At 34.5% G+C, this 18,120-nt stretch overlaps 1 long non-coding RNA gene across 1 annotated transcript; it reads right to left on the bottom strand.

The window, feature by feature from the left end:
• Positions 1-4,169: 4,169 nt before the first annotated feature.
• On the bottom strand, positions 4,170-17,584 carry LOC141559548 (uncharacterized). Its single transcript, XR_012487475.1, has 3 exons — positions 17,080-17,584; positions 16,562-16,678; positions 4,170-4,307 (listed from the first exon to the last, which is right to left on the bottom strand). It is a non-coding gene; the product is annotated as an uncharacterized LOC141559548 (long non-coding RNA).
• Positions 17,585-18,120: the final 536 nt, after the last annotated feature.

The raw sequence follows: 18,120 nt of genomic DNA, 5'->3' as shown, positions 1-18,120 counted from the left end.
GTGAAAAGATAGTTAGCCCAGTGACTTCCCCAAAACTATACCATCAGATTGATAAAGAAGAGCAAAAAGAAAAATTACAAATGTTAAAAGGGCTGCAGGAAAAGTCATATTGATTTATTGTTCATGGAGCTATAAATTGATCTAGTCAATATGGAAAACAATTTACAGATATGTTCAGTAAATCATTAAATTATATCATTTGATTGTGTGAACTTACTACTAGGCCTATACAATAAAGAAATCAAAGAAAAGAGAAAAAGGACTCATACAAAAATACTCATAGCAGCCCTTTTTATAGCTTACTACAGTGCCTAGTGCTTGCTGCACACATAAACACATGAACACACACTTTTTGTAGTAATAAAGAATTGGAAACTCAAGTGATGCTCATCAATTAGAGAATATCTGAATAAATTATGACATACAAATATAATAGAATGTCTGTACTATAAGAAATTATGAAGTTTGTTTCAAGTGAAGAAAAATTCCCACAATGATCATATCCAAAAATATGTCTATTTTTGCATCTTGGGTCTATCACTTCTCTGTCAGAAGATCATACCGTACTTCATTAATTGTTCTCTGATCCTCTTAAATCTTTCAAAATAGTTTGGTTTTACAATGTTGTTATTATACAAATTACTCCCCTGTATTTTTACTTACTTCTCTGTAGCAGTGCAAACCAGTTTTCTCAGCTTTCTTCAAAAGCATCCTCTTTGTCATTTTATATGAAATAATATTCTATTACATTCCTATTACTACAATTGATTTAGTGACTTTTGGGGCATAGTTCCAAACTCCTTTTTAGAATTATTAAACCAATTTACAATTCCACCAACAGTGCATTGATGACTTTTTTTTCTTTTGTATCTCCCCCAGTAATTTGAATTTCTTTTTTTTTTGAAGAGAACTTTTTAAATTAATTTTTATAATTATAACATTTTTGACAGTACATATGCATAGGCAAAATTTTTTTTTACAACATTATCCCTTGTACTCCCTTCTGTTCCAAATTTTTCCCCTCCTTCCCTCCACCCCCTCCTCTAGATGGCAGGCATTCCCATACATATTAAATATCTTATAGTATATCCTAGATACAATATATATATGTGCAGAACCCAATTTTGTTGTTGTTGTTGTTGTTGTTGTTGTTGTTGGTTGTTGTTGTTGTTGTTGTTGTTGTTGTTGTTGTTGTTGTTGTTGTTGCAAAGGAAGAATTGTATTAAGAAGGTAAAAATAATCTGGGAAGAAAAACAAAACAAAACAAAACAAAAAGCTCACAGTTTACACTCATTTTCCAGTGTTCCTTTTCTGGATGTAGCTGATTCTGTCCATCATTGATCAATTGAAATTGGATTAGCTCTTCTCTATGTTGAAGATTTCCACTTCCATCAGAATACATCCTCATACAGTATCATTGTTGAAGTGCATAATGATCTCTTAGTTCTGCTCGTTTCACTCAGCATCAGTTCATGTAAGTCTCTCCAAACCTCTCTGTATTCATCCTTTTAGTCATTTCTTCCAGTAATTTGAATTTCACTAATAGTGAATAAGATGCTGATAACTAAGCTCCAGAAACAAAATTTTATTTTTTCCTTTTTTTTATTAAAGCTTTTCATTTTCAAAACATGCACAGATAATTTTACAATATTGACTTTTGCATAGCCTTGTATTTCAGATTTTCTCCTCCTTCCCCTCATTCCCTCCATGTTAAAATGTATGTTAAATCCAATATGTATAAACATATTTATACAATTCTCTTGATGCATAAGAAAAAGCAGATTAAAAAAAAAGAAAGTAAATGAGTAAGAAAATAAAATGCAAGCAAACAACAACAAAAAGAGTGAAAGTGTTATTTTGTGATCCACATTCAGTTCCCACAATCCTCTATCTGAATGTAGATGGCTCTCTTCATCACAAAATCATTGGAACTGGCATCAGTCATTTCATTGTTGGGGTCACATTCATCAGAATTAATCATCAGAAACAAAAATATATACCTCTATAGCCCTTAACCACACATTTGCTGGAGCCAGCTTAACCTAACTCCAATGAACCAACTGCTAAATTTTCATTGAGTATTTATACCTCAGAAAATGTCAGGTTTTGTAAATCAGTGCTTGCTTGATTTATTGTTTTGCTAACTATCTGTACTTAAAAAAATGATGGAGAAAAATGTTAACAAATTAGGATAAACTGAAATAGGCCATGTATACATTGGGGGAGGGGAGAACATTTGTTAAACATTCACCACCTTTGCCGTAAAAACACTTCTATGCCTACATACCATCTATGAGGTATGAGTAAGAAATTAATTCTTAACCAAACAAAAGATAGAGGCAATTTTAAAAGATAAAATAGGTCATTTTATTTCATAATGTTAAAAAGTCTTTTCATAAACAAAATTAATATATTTAAAATAAGAAGGTTCAATGAGAAAGTTTTTTGCTTCGAATTCAAATGGGGGAAGGGAGTTTATCCTTTTGTCCTTGCTCTATTTTCTTAGTAAATATCCCTCTGTAAATGCTAATTAATATTAATTGATTATTTGATATTGAGGAAAGATCAACTGGTTAAATGTTACTAAGTTGACATTAATTAGACTGATAATTGATATTTAGGGACAAATAACTGTTCTCTGATATTGGGTTCTTCTCTCGTGATAGCTTTGGAAGAATTTCATCACCCCTCAGAGATATCTACAGAATAGTATGAGAAAGAGTTGTTGCTCTGGGGGAATTCGAGTTGGGGAAGTAAGCTCACAACCTATATCTAAAGGATATACCTTAAATATACCAAAGAAAAGGCTTGTTCCTTTCAGCAGATATTTATTACTTCTGTAAATCCTCTGTAGTCATAGCAATAGTTCCTGACAAAGGTCATCCAGTTCAAAACCCTAATTTTACAAATGAGGAAATTTAGAGCAATAGAGACAAAGTACTATGAGAAAGGTCACACAGATGGTAAGTGGCATATTGGGATTTGATTGAGGTGCTCTGGCAACCCTTTTTCCATCATGCAATGCTTCAAATATCAGTAGTTGGTGGTAATGCTCCAGTGTTGATTTATTATTTGTTGACTTACTTTATAATGCTAATTAGAATAAATTTAAATATGCCATGTATATGTGGAGGGCAAAAGGGGAATCCATTTATTAAACAGCCTGAGTCTAGCTGATTTAGTAGCCTCAGGAGGAACCATATCTCCTGGACTGTTTGTGGCATCTGAGTCCCTGCAGGCTGAGTGAAACTTGGCTGATTGGGAATTCCAGACCTAACTGTGATGCAGAGCCATGGCCCTGGGCAAAAAGAAATCAGGACCCAGAAAGTGTGGCGGCAGTGGGGCAGTAGGCACTCGCTAGAGTTCTTGGTTTGGAATTCCAGGAAACTGAAATCAAATGGTAGTGCTTCTTTTTGTTGTTCAGTTATTTCAATCATATTTGACTATTTTTGATGCCATTTGAGGTTTCTTTGGCAAAAATATCACAATAGTTTGCCATTTCCTTCTCCAACTCATTTTACTGAATGAAGAATTGAAGCAAACAGGGTAAAGTGACTTGCCCAGGGTCACATAGCCAGTAAATGTCAGATTTGAACTTAGGAAGATGAGTCTTTTTGGAACTCCATCTATTTATAGAACCTAACTACTCCTGCCATGTATTAAAGGCTGTGAGCATGGACATCTCTGCAAGTTTTGATCACCTTAAATATTCACTCATTCTGCAAATATTTAATAAGTTCCTATTTGTGCCAACTACTATGCTAGGGCAGTGGAGATGGAAATAAGGAAAAAAAGAAGCCCATGCCCTCAAAAGAACTCATATTCTATTGATTTAAGAGAAATCCTTATAGTATCTATCTCAATCTGTTGTGAAGAATGTATTTTCTACACTATTGAAACATGATTAATGTATGTTTTATCTCCCTAATTCAACTTTAAGCTCACCCCAAGCAGAAATCATGTCTTCTCTCTTGTCTCAGAGGGTCCACACAGTGAACCCTCTGTAATCACTTGCTAAATGAACCAAAGAATGAAACAAATGCAGAAAGAGAAGTGACTTTAAGTGGTCCCAAATAACTTTAAGCATTCAGAGCAATGAAGGAAATGTTGGTTCTGCTATTGATTATGAAATTTGATCATAAATCATGTTCCTATAACTTGGGCTCCAGTTTTTCTTTTTTTTGTTGTTGTAAACTTAAAATATTGGTGGATGGCCTCCAAGAAAAGACAGACAACTTCTCAAGTAGCAGTTTCTCTATAGCAACAGCCGCTTTTCCTTCAATATTTCCTCCCTTCCTTCCAGACATCTGTGAAGAAAAAAACCAATTCCCAAATACCTTGCATTTGAGTTTCTCTGAGAAATTGATTTAATGGACAAAAATATAGTTTCAATCAAATGTGGGACAAGGCATTTGTAGCTCCTAGATGAAATGTTGTTTTTTTATATTCTATTCCTCTTGGAGGTTACTATCAAGTGAAAGTTTTGCACCTTAGAGTCAGAGGATAAAGGAATTAAATTTTATATAATCTGGAAAATACCATCCATATGAATGATGGATGAGTGATGGATTCCCTTGTAAAGTGCAAACATATTCAGGCTAATTTCACACAGAAACATCTTGGGGAGCCCTGAGTCTAGCTGATTTAGTAGCCTCAAGAGGAACCATATCTCCTGGACTGTTTGTGGCATCTGAGTCCCTGCAGGCTGAGTGAAACTTGGCTTATTGGGAATTCCAGACCTAACTGTGATGCAGAGCCATGGCCCTGGGCAAAAAGAAAGCAGGACCCAGAAAGTGTGGAGGCAGTGGGGCAGTAGGCACTCGCTGAAGGGTAGAGTTCTTGGTTTGGAATTCCAGGTCAGAGGGGAGAGCTGAAATGAAAGCAGAAGCACCATTCCTACAACCCACAATTAAAGGTGCTCACACTAATATCTGTTATTTAAAATAAAAAGAAAGAAAGAAAACAGTCAGCAAAGAAGAAAGAACCCTACCATAGAAACTTACTATGGGAACAGGGAAGATCAGGGTTTATCTTTAGAAGGGAACATTGAAGTTTAAAAAAAAAAAAAAAAAAAAAAAAAAAAGGCAGCTTCTTCCTCAAAGAGTAATGTGAAATGGCTACCTACCTAGAGAGAATTTATAGAAAAACTCAAAAAATAATTTAAAAATTAAATGAGGACATTGAAGGAAAAAATCCAAAAGTCAAGAAAATTATAGAAAAAAAGTTAACCAACTAGAAAAGGAGAGACAGAGGATAAAAATAGCTCTATGAAAATTGGAAATAGGTATGGCAAAAGGCTACATAGCTTATCTTTTCACTCTCCTATGCTCCCTATAGGACAAAACCCTTATGGTTTGTAATTTAATGTTTTAAGACCAATGGACATTATGGCTTCACTCCAATCCAGAGAAGCAGCTAGATATGTGATCAACCATTTTTCCATTGCAGAAATTTCACATGCATTTAAGACAGTTTATGGATTGGCTCACAAATATTTTGCCTTTAGGTATTTTTGCATTGAATTTGACTTTGCCCATTCCATTGGCATTTCTTATAATCCTACTAGTAAAGTCATTGAAGTTATAAAGTTCCAAGAAATAACAAAACAGATTCCAAAGAATGGAAAAGTAGAAGAGAATGTGAAACATAAGAAAAATATAAGAATAATTGGACTGCCTAAAAGTTATTACCAAAAAAAGAACCTTGGCACAGTGATACAAGAAATAACCCAAAAAAATGTCCTTAAATGATAGAACTTGAGGGGAAAGTATAAACAGAAAAAATCACCAATCACCACCTCAAGGAGATCCTTTATGGAACACAAAGAAATATTATTACCAAATTTTGAAATCCTCAGATCAAAGAGAAAATTTTGCAAGAAGAAAGAAAAAAAATTAAAATACAGGGGAGCTACAATTAGAATTGTATAGGGCTTATCAGCAGCCACAATAAAAGACCAAAGATCCTGGAATCATTTCTACTACCAAATAAATCAAAAAGAACTAGGCCTGTGGCCAAAAATATCATATGCAGCAAAATTATCTATAATATTGAATGAAAAAATAGACATTCAACTAACTTGCAGATTTTCAGGACTTTCTATCAATCAAACTTGAACTTAATAGAAAATTTAACATATAAGAGCCAATATTAAAGAGCAGTTTCAAGGAATTCAACATAGACAAATTGTTTATGGGTTTTTTTACATGGGAAATGTATACCATATGTTTAAGACTGACATCAATAATAGGGTAGCTGAAAGAATGATTGGGGCAGAGTTAAGGTAAAAATAGTAATTAAATTATACAAATGAGGTACAGAGGAAGAATAGAAACAGAGGCATTAAAAGGGGCTCATAGTTCTAAAAACCTACTGCTCATAGTTCTGAAAACCTACTCACATGGAAAAATGGTTAAATAGGCAACACTACATATATATATATGGGAGAGGTTAAGTAATAGCAAGACAAGTCAAGAAGCAGAATTAAAACAGGTATAAGAAAGATATGTACATGTGTATGAGGGAAGGTACATGTATATATGTATATGTATATACCTACATATATATACACAAATATGTATTTTCTTAACTATAGCCTGATAGGGGGGGCATGAAAGAGTGGGGAAAAGTAAAAAAGGTGTGCAGCAGAGAACAAAAGAACAATTTACAAGGAAAGAAAGATGGACATTCATGAATATAAATTCTTCTATATATAGTTTCTTGAACTGGCAATTTGTTGTTATAGATTTTGAATCCTCCCTGGTGTTTCTACTGGGCACATGACAATGTTCTTTTTTGTTTTGTTTTATTTTGTTTTATATTCCTTTTCTATTTTTCTTTTTTTTCTTATTGATTTTTTAATAAAAGAAAAAAGGAAAAGAAAAACCCAAATATATAAAGTGCATAAATGAAGAGTGGAATTGTCTGACATATAAGATTGTATGCTTTTATAAAAGTTGGTATCAAAAAGCAACACTCCCTGCATCCTTTCTTGTTATACTCAAGGCATTTGCCTACCTTGTCTATTCTTAGTCCCAACTCTGATTTCTGTATTGTCACTGAAAGTCTACTTACAAGGCATGGGTGAGAATCTATAAATGAAGTAATAAATGCATTAAAGCAGTCTAATTCTGAAAGTTCTTCCCTTCCAAGACTGTCAGCAGCAATGGTTTGATTCATGATTTAATATTTGTTGAAACTAGATGATTGTGTGACAATTCCAGAGTTAGGTGAGTGGAAGATAACTAGACTGGACTTGAATAATTACCTATCCTGTACAAGTTATAATCTATAAGGAAAAAACGAACTGAAGAAAAAGACATTTGTTTGTACAATACAGGTTCATTGTTAGTGCCCATAATCTAGACCAGAAGATAGGGCATGAAATAGGGAACTAAGATAAAAGAAGGTGGGAAAAGAGGTAAGAGAAATATTTTAGAAGCTAAGAAATTTAATTAGAAAAAAGTAACAAATTAAAATCTCAAATTTAAAAATCAAGTAAATTTAAAAACAAAGTAATGTTTTTAACTCTAAATGTTCTCTCTGAAATGAGCGCTCCACAGTAATCAACATGAAAGATTTAACTAGGATATAGATAGGTCCTAATTTCATCATTTTAATGCCCTTCATACTAGGCTTTCCATCTCCTCAAAATTTGGGATTTGACTGGCCCTGTCCTGTATTGCTATATCTATGATTGGACTCTTTTCTGTATAATCATTTTCAGTCTCCTCCATACTAAGTGTTTTTGCTAGTTAAAGCTCTTCAAATCTACCTATTAAAATCTTACTGAATCTTCAAGGCCCAATAAGGTTAACCTTTTCTCTTTTTTGTTTTATTTTTAGGACTCATCTTCTCCAAGAAGCCTTCTCTAATTGCTCTGGTACACATTCATTTCTTCCCTTCACTGAATTCCTCTAGCACTTCTGACCTCTACCACAGAGCAGAATTTTTGGGTGCGACCTTTTCCTGTGAACACATCTTTTCCCCAACTGCTTGCTAAGCTTTTGAGGCAAGGATTTTCTCCCCTTTCCTGTATTTTCCACAGAGCTAAACACATAATACATCATGGATCACAGCTCTATAATTGAAATAAACTTCAGAAGCCATCTAGCCTAACTCTATCCTATAAATGGGGAAACTGAGGTCCAGGAAATTTAAGTCATTTAAGGAAGAACAGAGACAAAATTTAAACTTGGATTCTCTGACTCCAAGGTTAATATCTTTTTCTACTGTACCATGTTGTCCCGTTTCCATTTAAAAAAAAAGTTCTCACTCTATGGTTGATATATTGTGTTCCTAAGTCTGTCATGGCAAACAAACACCAGAGTATTTGTACTATGTGATAATTTTAAATGGAATTTCTTTTCTATCTTTTTTCTGATGGTTATTTTTAGTAATATAAAAATGACAATGATTTTGTAGATTTATTTTATATTCTAAAACACTGATAAATTTATTAATTATTTCAACTATTTTCTTACTTTATTTTCTAGGTTTTCCCAAGTATATCATATCAACTGCAAAGAGTAGTAATATTGTGTTCTCATTGCTTATTCTTATTCTTCCAACTTCTTATTGTCTTATGCAATAGCTATCATTTCTAGTAAAACACTAAATAACAGTGTTTATAATTAGCATCTTTGCTTCATCCTTGATTTTATTGGGAAGGATTCTAATTTATTCTCATAAATAATGCTTGCTCTTGGTTTTAAATAGATACTACCTGTAATTTTTTAAAAGCCCCATTTATTCCTTTGTTTTCTAGTATTACTAATAAAAATAAGCCAATTGGGGAATGGCTGAACCAGTTATAATATTTTATTATGATGGAATACTATTATAGTATTATAAGAAATTACAAGTAGAATGATTTCAGAAAAATCTAGGCAATCTTATATGAATTGATGCAAGTGAAGTAAATAGAACAAAGAGACTATTACAGTTATAGCATCAAGATTATCAGTGCTGACAGACTTAGCTACTCTTATCAACACTATAATCCAAGACAACTCCAAAAGATCCATGATGAAAAATGCTATCTACCTCTAGAGAAAAAAGTGATGAACTCTGTGTACAGATTGAAGTATTTTTTTCATTTTATTTTTCTTGCTTGTGTATGTGTGTGTGTTATTTTGTGCAACACAGATAATATGAAAGTACGTTTTGCATAATTTCTTACGTACAATTGATAGCATATTACTTTCCTTCTCAAGAGATAGGGGAGAGACAAGAGAAAGGGAGAGAATTTGGGACACAAAATTTTTAATGTTATTAAAAATATTTAGTAAAAATTAAAATATGTTAAAATAAGAATGGGAATTGTATTTTGTGAAAAGTTTATTTCCTGGACAATCATTTTATTACCAATATGTTCAATTATGCCTATAATTTTCCTGATATTGAATCAGCCCTGCATTCCTGCTATAAAACCCACTTAGCCATAATATATTATATCTTTGTGATAGATTGCTGTAATCTCCCTCGGAGTATTTTATTTAAATTTTTTCCATCAATATTAATAAGGGAAATTGTCTATAATTTTCTTTATCTCTTTCAACTCTTCATGGTTTAGTTTGGTACACTGATTTATTCAGTATATTGGGAGCAAAGACTAGAAACCAGGAGACTAAATTCTTACTCTAGTTCAATCACTAATTAGCTATGTCATCTGGCAAGTCACTTCACCTCATTGGACTTAGGTCTTCACCTCTAAAATGGACATATTAATCTCTTCTTGTCTACTTCAAAGGATCAAATGAGATGTGTGGAAAAGTGAAAATAATTTGGAAAGAATTATAGCTTTCCTCCCTCTTCTCTACCCAAAAGTGGAGGACTATGGACATGGAAACAGGTATATACTATCAGACATAGCCAATATCTTGGCTTTTTTTTTTTTACTTAACTCTGCTTTTTTAATTACAAGATCTGGTTCTATAGGAAGAGAACAAGAGATAGGGTAGAATCATTGGAGAGTGGTAGAATGACAGCATTGTTTTATATATAAAAAATATACACAAAAGGGCAGGGGAAGAGAAGTAATGCAATGTACCATGCAGATATATGTTATAGTTGCAATTGACTTTTTTAAAGAAAAGCTAACATTTTCCCCAAATAAGCAAAAAGAAAAAAAAAAGAAAAAAAGAAAAAGAAAAACCTCCACCAACAACTAAGATTACAAAGAACAGGTGTATTTTTAAGAGAGCTTAAAAGGACCCCACTACTCTGTTGGAAGCCTTCTATCTCACTAAGCATCTTCTCCTTCCCCAGCTCTAATTGAGGGATCTTAATTGGGTCGCTATGGAAAACAGCAACAGGGGCTTAGAGCAGCTGGAGATTGGGAGTACAGAGAAACCTAACACCAAGCACAGCCTTTCTATTCTCACCAGAGCTAGTCAACAACACATCCTTCCCATCCTTCTAAGCAGCATCCTGGGGTTCCTGGGACCACCTGGCTTCACAAAGACTTCTGGAGAAAAGTAGAGGTATCCCTGAGTCTTTTCTTGGGGGCACAACTGTCCCTCAGTACTCATTTAAATTATGTAAAAGTCTATTCTCAAAACCCAAATATTATGGAGAAATTAATAATAAGGCATTCAACTTTTAAAATATGATTTAAGCAACTTGTGTCTTGCTGAAACTCAGTAACACTACTGAACTGTATTTTAAAACTGTTTCTGAGAGGCAGGACAGGGCAATGAGTAGAGAGACAACTTCAGAGGGAAGACTTGAGTTCAAGATTCGTGACTGTCATTGGCTATGTGAATGAATGTAATCAAATCATTTAACTTCTCAAAGATCCAAGTGACTCACATTGACAAAGGGAATTTTCCCCATTAGTTTTTGCCTATACCCATGAGCCCTTACTGTCAAAGAAGCACATTCTGATCCATATCTCCCCCTCAGTCCTTAAGGGCCTTGACTGACTAGGGGCTATGGCCTTAGTAAAACTTTTTTTAATTTGAGAAGCAATAGGGAAGAAGAACTTACAGAAGTTCTTCACCTGTTCAAGTCAAAATGAGGATGGGAATAATCCACAATTAAGTCTTTAGTGAAATGTTATGCAATTAAAATGAACAGGAAGCTCTGGAAATGAATTAATTAAATGTACTCTCTCATCTCTGAAGAGATAGAGAACTATGGGTGTAGAGTATTGTCTGAATATGATTATATCCACTTTTATTGATTCCAGTGAACTGTCTTTTTTTTTATTCTTTTTTACAAGGAAAACCTCGTTGGGTTGGGGAGCAGCAAAGTATACATTTAGAATTGAATATGATACAAAAAACAAGAGATAGCAATTTTAAAAATCAAAGAAAAATTGACTCTTTGAGCTAAATGGCCCTAAGTTAGGAAGCTGTCTAAAGCCAAAGCAAAGTCAAAAACAGGAACTACCAAGAGGGCTTAAGAACTAGTGAAGAGCAACGTCCAGCATTCAGGCTATGAGTATTTGATAGGAGACAAGGAATAGGATATGGAACTGAACACTCTTTTGTTTTATAGATATATGCATTTCTTCATACCCAGTTTCAGACAATAACTAGAACTTCCTTCTAGTTTCTTCATTGTTATTATTTTTGTTTAAATGTCTTTATGTTACATTTTACATCACAATCATTCCTTTTTTCACTTTAACTCCCTACTCCACTCCTGCATTATTCAAAAAAAAAGGTCAAGCAAAACCAATGAGTAAAGCAATAATCTGCCTTCATCAACTATATTAGGTTCCATAACCATCTGACTTTTGGATAGATTCATTGTTGGTCATTAAATTTATTCTGACTTCAATTGTGAGTGTGGTTTTATTTCTATTATTGTAGTGATTGCATATACTGCTCTTCTGGGTCTACTTACTTTATTTTGAGTCAATTCATATAAATCTTCCTGTGTTTTGTGGAAATTCTCAGCTATCATTGATTATTTTCATCTCTTACTGTCTTTGCCAACCTTCCCATTTCTTCTGAAATCCCTTTAGCCTGAGGCCCTGCCACCACCCTGATTCTTGTTCATGAAAATAACAAAGGCCACTCAATCTCATAGAGGTGATACTAAATCTAGATTTATCCCCTAAATACTTAGTGATCCTGTGTTAGTGATAAGATATCTATTTAGAATCATTGGCTGTTCTGACTACATAATTCAATGATTCTTCTATATGGAGATCTAATCACAAACAGAGTTTCAATCTAGATTACATGATGGAGCCAGTTTTTGTCATTACTTCAATACCAAAAGTTCTGGCTCTTCTCCTTACTCTCTGTGTGACCCAAAGTATGTCATTTAAAACTGTCTGGGCTACAAGCCATAAATGAATTCTCAAAGGAAAAAAAAAAAAACAAGATTTTTAAAAAAGCAAAATAAAAAGAATTGGACTAGTTCAGTCCCTTCCATCTTTAAATATTATGATTCATTAGATACTATGGGGAAAATCTGTCTAAACCATTACTGTCTATATTGAGAAGTATTGTTCAATTCTTTTTCAGTCTTATCTGTCTCTTCATGATCCCATTTGGGATTTTCTTGGCAAAGATAATAGTTTGCCATTTCCTTCTGCAGTTCATTTTACAAATGAGAAAACTGAGATAAACAGGGTTAAGTGATTTGCCCAGCATCACACAGCTAGAAAGCATCTGAAGCCAGATTGGAACTCAGAAAGGTGAGTCTTCCTGACTCCAGACCTGAAAAAAGTCTATCCATTTGCACCATGTAGCTACCCTGATGTCAAGGATTAGAATGCTATGTGAGTGTAATAAAGAATTATCCAAAATGGTCTAAGGATATAGACAGCCAATTTTCTAATGAAGAAATCAAAACTATTTCTAGGATGTGAGAAAACTGGGACACTGATACATTGTTGGTGGAACTGTGAACAGATCCAACCATTCTGGAAAGCAATCTGGAACTATGCTTAAAAAGCTATCAAACTGACCTAGTAGTGTTTCTACTGAGCCTATATCCCAAAGAGATCTTAAAGAAGGGAAAGGGACCCACATGTGCAAAAAATGTTTGTGGCAGCCCTTTTTGTAGTGGCAAAAAACTGGAAACTGAATGAATGCCCATTAGTTGGAGAATGACTGAGTAAGTTATGGTATATGAATGTTATGGAATATTATTGTTCTGTAAGAAATGATCAGCAGGATGGTTTCAGAAAGGTTTGAAGAGACTTATGTGAAGTGATGCTGAGTGAAATGAGCAGTACCAGGAGATCATTATACATTGCAACAACAAGACTATACCATGATCAATTCTGATGGACATGGCTCTCTTCAATAATGAGATGATTCAAACCAATTCCAATTGTTCAATGATGAAGAGAGCCGTCTGCCCCCAAAGAGAGCACCTTGGAAGCTAAGTGTGGATTACAACATAGCATTCTCGTTCTTTCTGTAGTTGTTTGTTTGCATTTTGTTTTCTTTCTCAGAATTTTTTTTTCCTTCTTGATCCAATTTTTCTTGTGTACCAAGATAACTGTATATATATATATATATATATGTACATATATATGTGTATGTATATATATATATATGTATATGTATATATTGGATTTAACATATATTTGGACTACCTGCCAGCTAGGGAAGGGATGGGGGGAAAGAAGGAAAAATTTGGAACAAAAAGTTTTGTAAGGATCAATGTTGAAAAATTATTCATGCACATGTTTTGTAAATAAAACACTTTAATAAATTTTAAAAAAAAAAGGAAAAATGGAGATTAAAGGATCATAGATTGATAACTGGGGGAAAAAAAAGAAAACCCCATTGACAGGTCCAGGGGGTCATGAAAATTGAGACATGGTTGAATAACTTTACAACAACAATAGCAGCAGCAAGACAGCATTGTGCTTAGCATTGAGGGGGGAGGGGGTGTGCAAAGTTTAGATAAGTCTCCCTGCTCTCATGTCCATGAGAATAGTCTGGTAGAGAGACAAACATGTGAGAGTAACCATGAATTATGAGATGAATAAAAGATGAGTGTCTCTGTGTGTATAATATGTATATTTATACTTGTTTATGTATATATATATGTACATATATATATATATATATGCAAACATTTACATATGGAATAAAAAAAATAATTACCCAATGGGAAACACCTATTCAGTAAGAACTGAAAATTCAAAATGTATAATGAAAATGGCTCTTTGAAGTCAAGTTAGTAAAGATCAAGGGGTTGGACAACTATGAAATGTAAACCGAACCTAGTAGAATCAGCCCACCAAGTATGGAACAACCCAAAGACCCTTCAAGAAGCTGGGCAACCAGAATCTGGAGAGATAAAGTAGACAACTTTGGATACAAGAAATAACAATGATAGCTTACATTTCTATGCTGTTTGAAGGTTTCAAGAGAATTTTATGTACCTCATTTAAGCCTCAAAATAACCCTGTGCGGGGAAACATTATCAAGCCTCTTGTATAAATAATGAAACTGAGGATCAAAGAAATTAATGACTTGCTCACAATCACAGAATTAGTAAATGCTGAAGGATTTCAAACATGGGTCTTCTGACTCCAAGGTCAGCTCTCTCCATAATCTCTAGCTACTCCATAATCTCTGCTTTTATGTAGAAGTTTTGTTTTGTTTTGTGAGAGATGTAAAATGAACTATAGTAAAGATTGGTTCTGTATCTTCTCGAACAGGTAGGTTTTATTTTGCAACAGTCCATGCAATTAGTATATGATTGCAGTTAAATACTATTGTGCTATAAGAAATGATGAGGGGGAATAGTTACAGAAAAACCCCGGGAAGACATGAACTGATAGCAGCAAAGTGTTCATTTGAACCGTACTTGCAACAGTAATAGTAACATTGTAACAGTCATTAACTGTGAAACACTTAACTATTCTGATTATTAAAATGATCCAAGACAAGTCTAAAGAACTGATGAAAAATGCTATAAAAAGAAAGAAAACTGATGAACTTTGAATATAAATTGAAATATACTTTTTCCACTTTCTTTTTTGTAATATAAACAAGATAGAATTATTTTGCATTACTTCATATATATAATGAGTATTATGTTGCTTGCCTTTTCAGTGGGAGAAGACGCTAATTGGAGGGAGAAATTTTGAAGCTCAAATTTTTCAAGGAAGGAAGGAAAAGAAGGAGGGAAAGAAGGAAAGAAGGAGGGAGGGAGAAAGGAAGGGAGAAGGGAGGAAGGGAGGGAGGGAGGGAGAAAGGAAGGGAGGAGGGAGGAAGGGAGGGAGGAAGGGAGAAAGGAAGGGAGGAGGGAGGAAGGAAGGGAAAGAGGAAGGGAGGGAGGAAGGAAGGGAGTAGGGGGGAGGGAGGAAGCTTTCAACCTCATAAAATGGAGATCTTAAGAGCAACTTCCTCACAGAATTGTTCTAGGGATCAAATGAGGTAACACTTTACAGACTTTAAAGTACTATGTAATATAGTTGAATGTAACTAATATAGTTAAATGTAGCTATTGTAGTAAATGTAACTATTATTTTCATTAACTATAATCCATCTGAAGCACAAATTTCAACTCTTCCATCAACTGCAACTGCTGTGATTACTAAACTTCAATCAATTGCTTCAATTCAATGTCTCTGAAGTTTTCTGAGAACTAACTCTGTTAGTTCTATGTCTTTTGAACTGTCATGTAACTACTTTCCCTGAATATCTTAGCTCAATTGTCACCCAATTTAAGGTCAAAAATCCTTTGTAATTCTTTTATCTTATCAAACTACCTTAGGTAGGAAAATCTCTTTGGCATTCTATTTCCTCAACCAGAAAAAGAAACTGAGTGAAACTGTCATAAGAAAAAAAATTTAATGTCTCTCCACTAGCCCTGTTGATCTATATAAATAATAATATGATGTGCTGGCTAGAGAAGGCTGAAAGGCAGAGGCCTACTTCTTCCCAACAACATATCACAGCTTGGTTTCTTTCAGATCTCACTACATATATGATAACTTTTGAGGTAAATAGAGCAAATATTATTTTCCCCATTGTATAAGAAAAGAAATTGAGAGAGAAATTAAATGGTTTGCCCAATATTAAACAATGGTGAAGTTACGACTGGAACCTATATGTTATGACTTGCACATCTAGACATGAGAGTTAAGTACCTGGTAGCTAATTTGCATAGTGGATAGAATACAGGGAGTCCAGAAGATTTAAGTTTAAATATGGCCTCAAACACTTACTTAGTGAAAAGAGCACTGGGGTACAAGAAGTCAGAGGAACTGTGTTTGGACCCTGGCTCTGCCATTTATTTTTTGTGTACTCCTGGATAACTTACTTGCCTTTCATCTGCCTCCGTTTTCTGAACTGTAAAATGGAAATAATAATAACATCTCTCTTCTTGTGAGGACCAAAGGAGATAATATTTGTAAAGCACATTACACAATGCCTGGCACCTGGTAGGTAGATGCTTAATAAATGTTTGTTTACTTCCTACCTTTATATCCATAATCTTGATATTCATAAATTTTTCATAGGACTATAGATTTACAAAAGAACCTAAGAAGCAATTTAGTCCATTGCCCTCATTTTACCTATAAGAAAATTAAGACTTAGAGAAATAAAGTGACAAGCCCAAAATGACTTACCCTTTTTCCACAAAGGTAATTGTAAATGGTAGAGCCAGAATTTGAACCCAGACCCTTGGACCTTATGTGTTTTTTTCATTATATCATGATGACTCCTCCCTTCTTATTCCCATTCCTCTGTGTTTTAAAAAAAAAAAAAAAAGCATAGCAGTCTAAGTAGGCTCCAGAATAGTTATATTTTTACATCTACAAACTAAAACTTGAATAAGCACATTGTAGGAATTCTATCTTAAGAGCCCTATCGGGAGAGGTTTAGGTATTGAACCCAGAACTACCAAAGCAGGAACCCTTCAAGACTTTATAATTTATATGGGGTAAAAGGGAATTCAGATGATGGGTGGGGAAAATAAGAGAAAATGTAAACTGATGGGATTAAACTTTGGTCCTCTTCAGTGTCATAATCAGCTGTGAACCTGCTTTCAGGTAACTGGTTTCTCTACTATTCCACAGTCCCCTAATACTGATTTCTCTTGCTTAGGTCAATCTTGGCAAAAAGAGATAAAAGAAATATTCATTACCTCATAAAATGCTGACTCAGAGAAGACGCACTAGTTCTTTCACTCCCTTTCTGGGAAGACTCTCCAATTCACACAACCAGGGAAATGCTGGGAGGTTGTATGTCAAAGAGGGCTTGAAGAGGATGAAAAGAAAATCTGAGAAGACTGGCTTCCATTTAGTAGGACACATTCAGGAAGACCAGGTAGAATCTACAGAAAAGTCTTATGCTGTCACTCACTTAGATTACTCCATAATTTCAAGTTGTAGAAACTATGTCATCTTTGAGATTAGCTTGAGATACCCTGGAGGATGTTGTTTACCAAACATCAGAGGGCATATTGCCTGGCATATTGCTCTTTAAAGGGCTTGGCTGATGCCCAGAATAAGGCCTTTTATGACCCAAGCAAATCACAATCCTGATCAAATGCTGAAGCTAGCTCACCCTGATGGAAATGGATTCAGAGATTTCCTTCCCTCTCCCTTGCTCATTAGTCCTAATTGAGGCCTTGCTCTGAACTGCCCCAAACAAGGGCTCTGGGTGTATAATTGACAGTAATTGCTGGCAAACCAGCCACTGATGTAACAAATAGGCTTTTGTCAGAGACACTGTGGTCAAAACCCAGATCTACAGGGGAGAGAGACAAGAGTAATCTTCTTGTTGGCTCCATCCCAGCCTAATAGTATAGTTACAATACTCATTTGTCAGAGCAACACTTCCTTAGCAATGCAGAACCATAGGATTCAAGAGCTGGAAAGGATCTTAGTTGAGACTCATAGATTGAAGTCATATAGGTAATCCCTAGAACTCCTATTTCCATGTAACACACTGCCCTTCACAGAATGCATGTCCCAGAGAAGCAATGTTGTGTAGTATGGGGCTGGAATGAGGGTGTGAGGACTGGAAGTGGAAATTAGAAGGTGAGGATTCAGAGCCCACTAACATTTGCTAGTATGTGACACCAGTTAGGTCAAGTAATTAAAAGGCATTTATTACACCCTCACCATATTCCATGTACTCTGCTAGAACCTGTGTCTACAAAGATAAAAGCCAAAATTATCTT

The sequence above is a fragment of the Sminthopsis crassicaudata genome, chromosome 3 (assembly GCF_048593235.1).
Source record: "Sminthopsis crassicaudata isolate SCR6 chromosome 3, ASM4859323v1, whole genome shotgun sequence".
Lineage (NCBI taxonomy): Eukaryota > Metazoa > Chordata > Mammalia > Dasyuromorphia > Dasyuridae > Sminthopsis > Sminthopsis crassicaudata.
The sequence above is the reverse complement of the archived record's forward strand: the minus strand, read 5'-3'. Positions and strand labels throughout refer to the sequence as shown.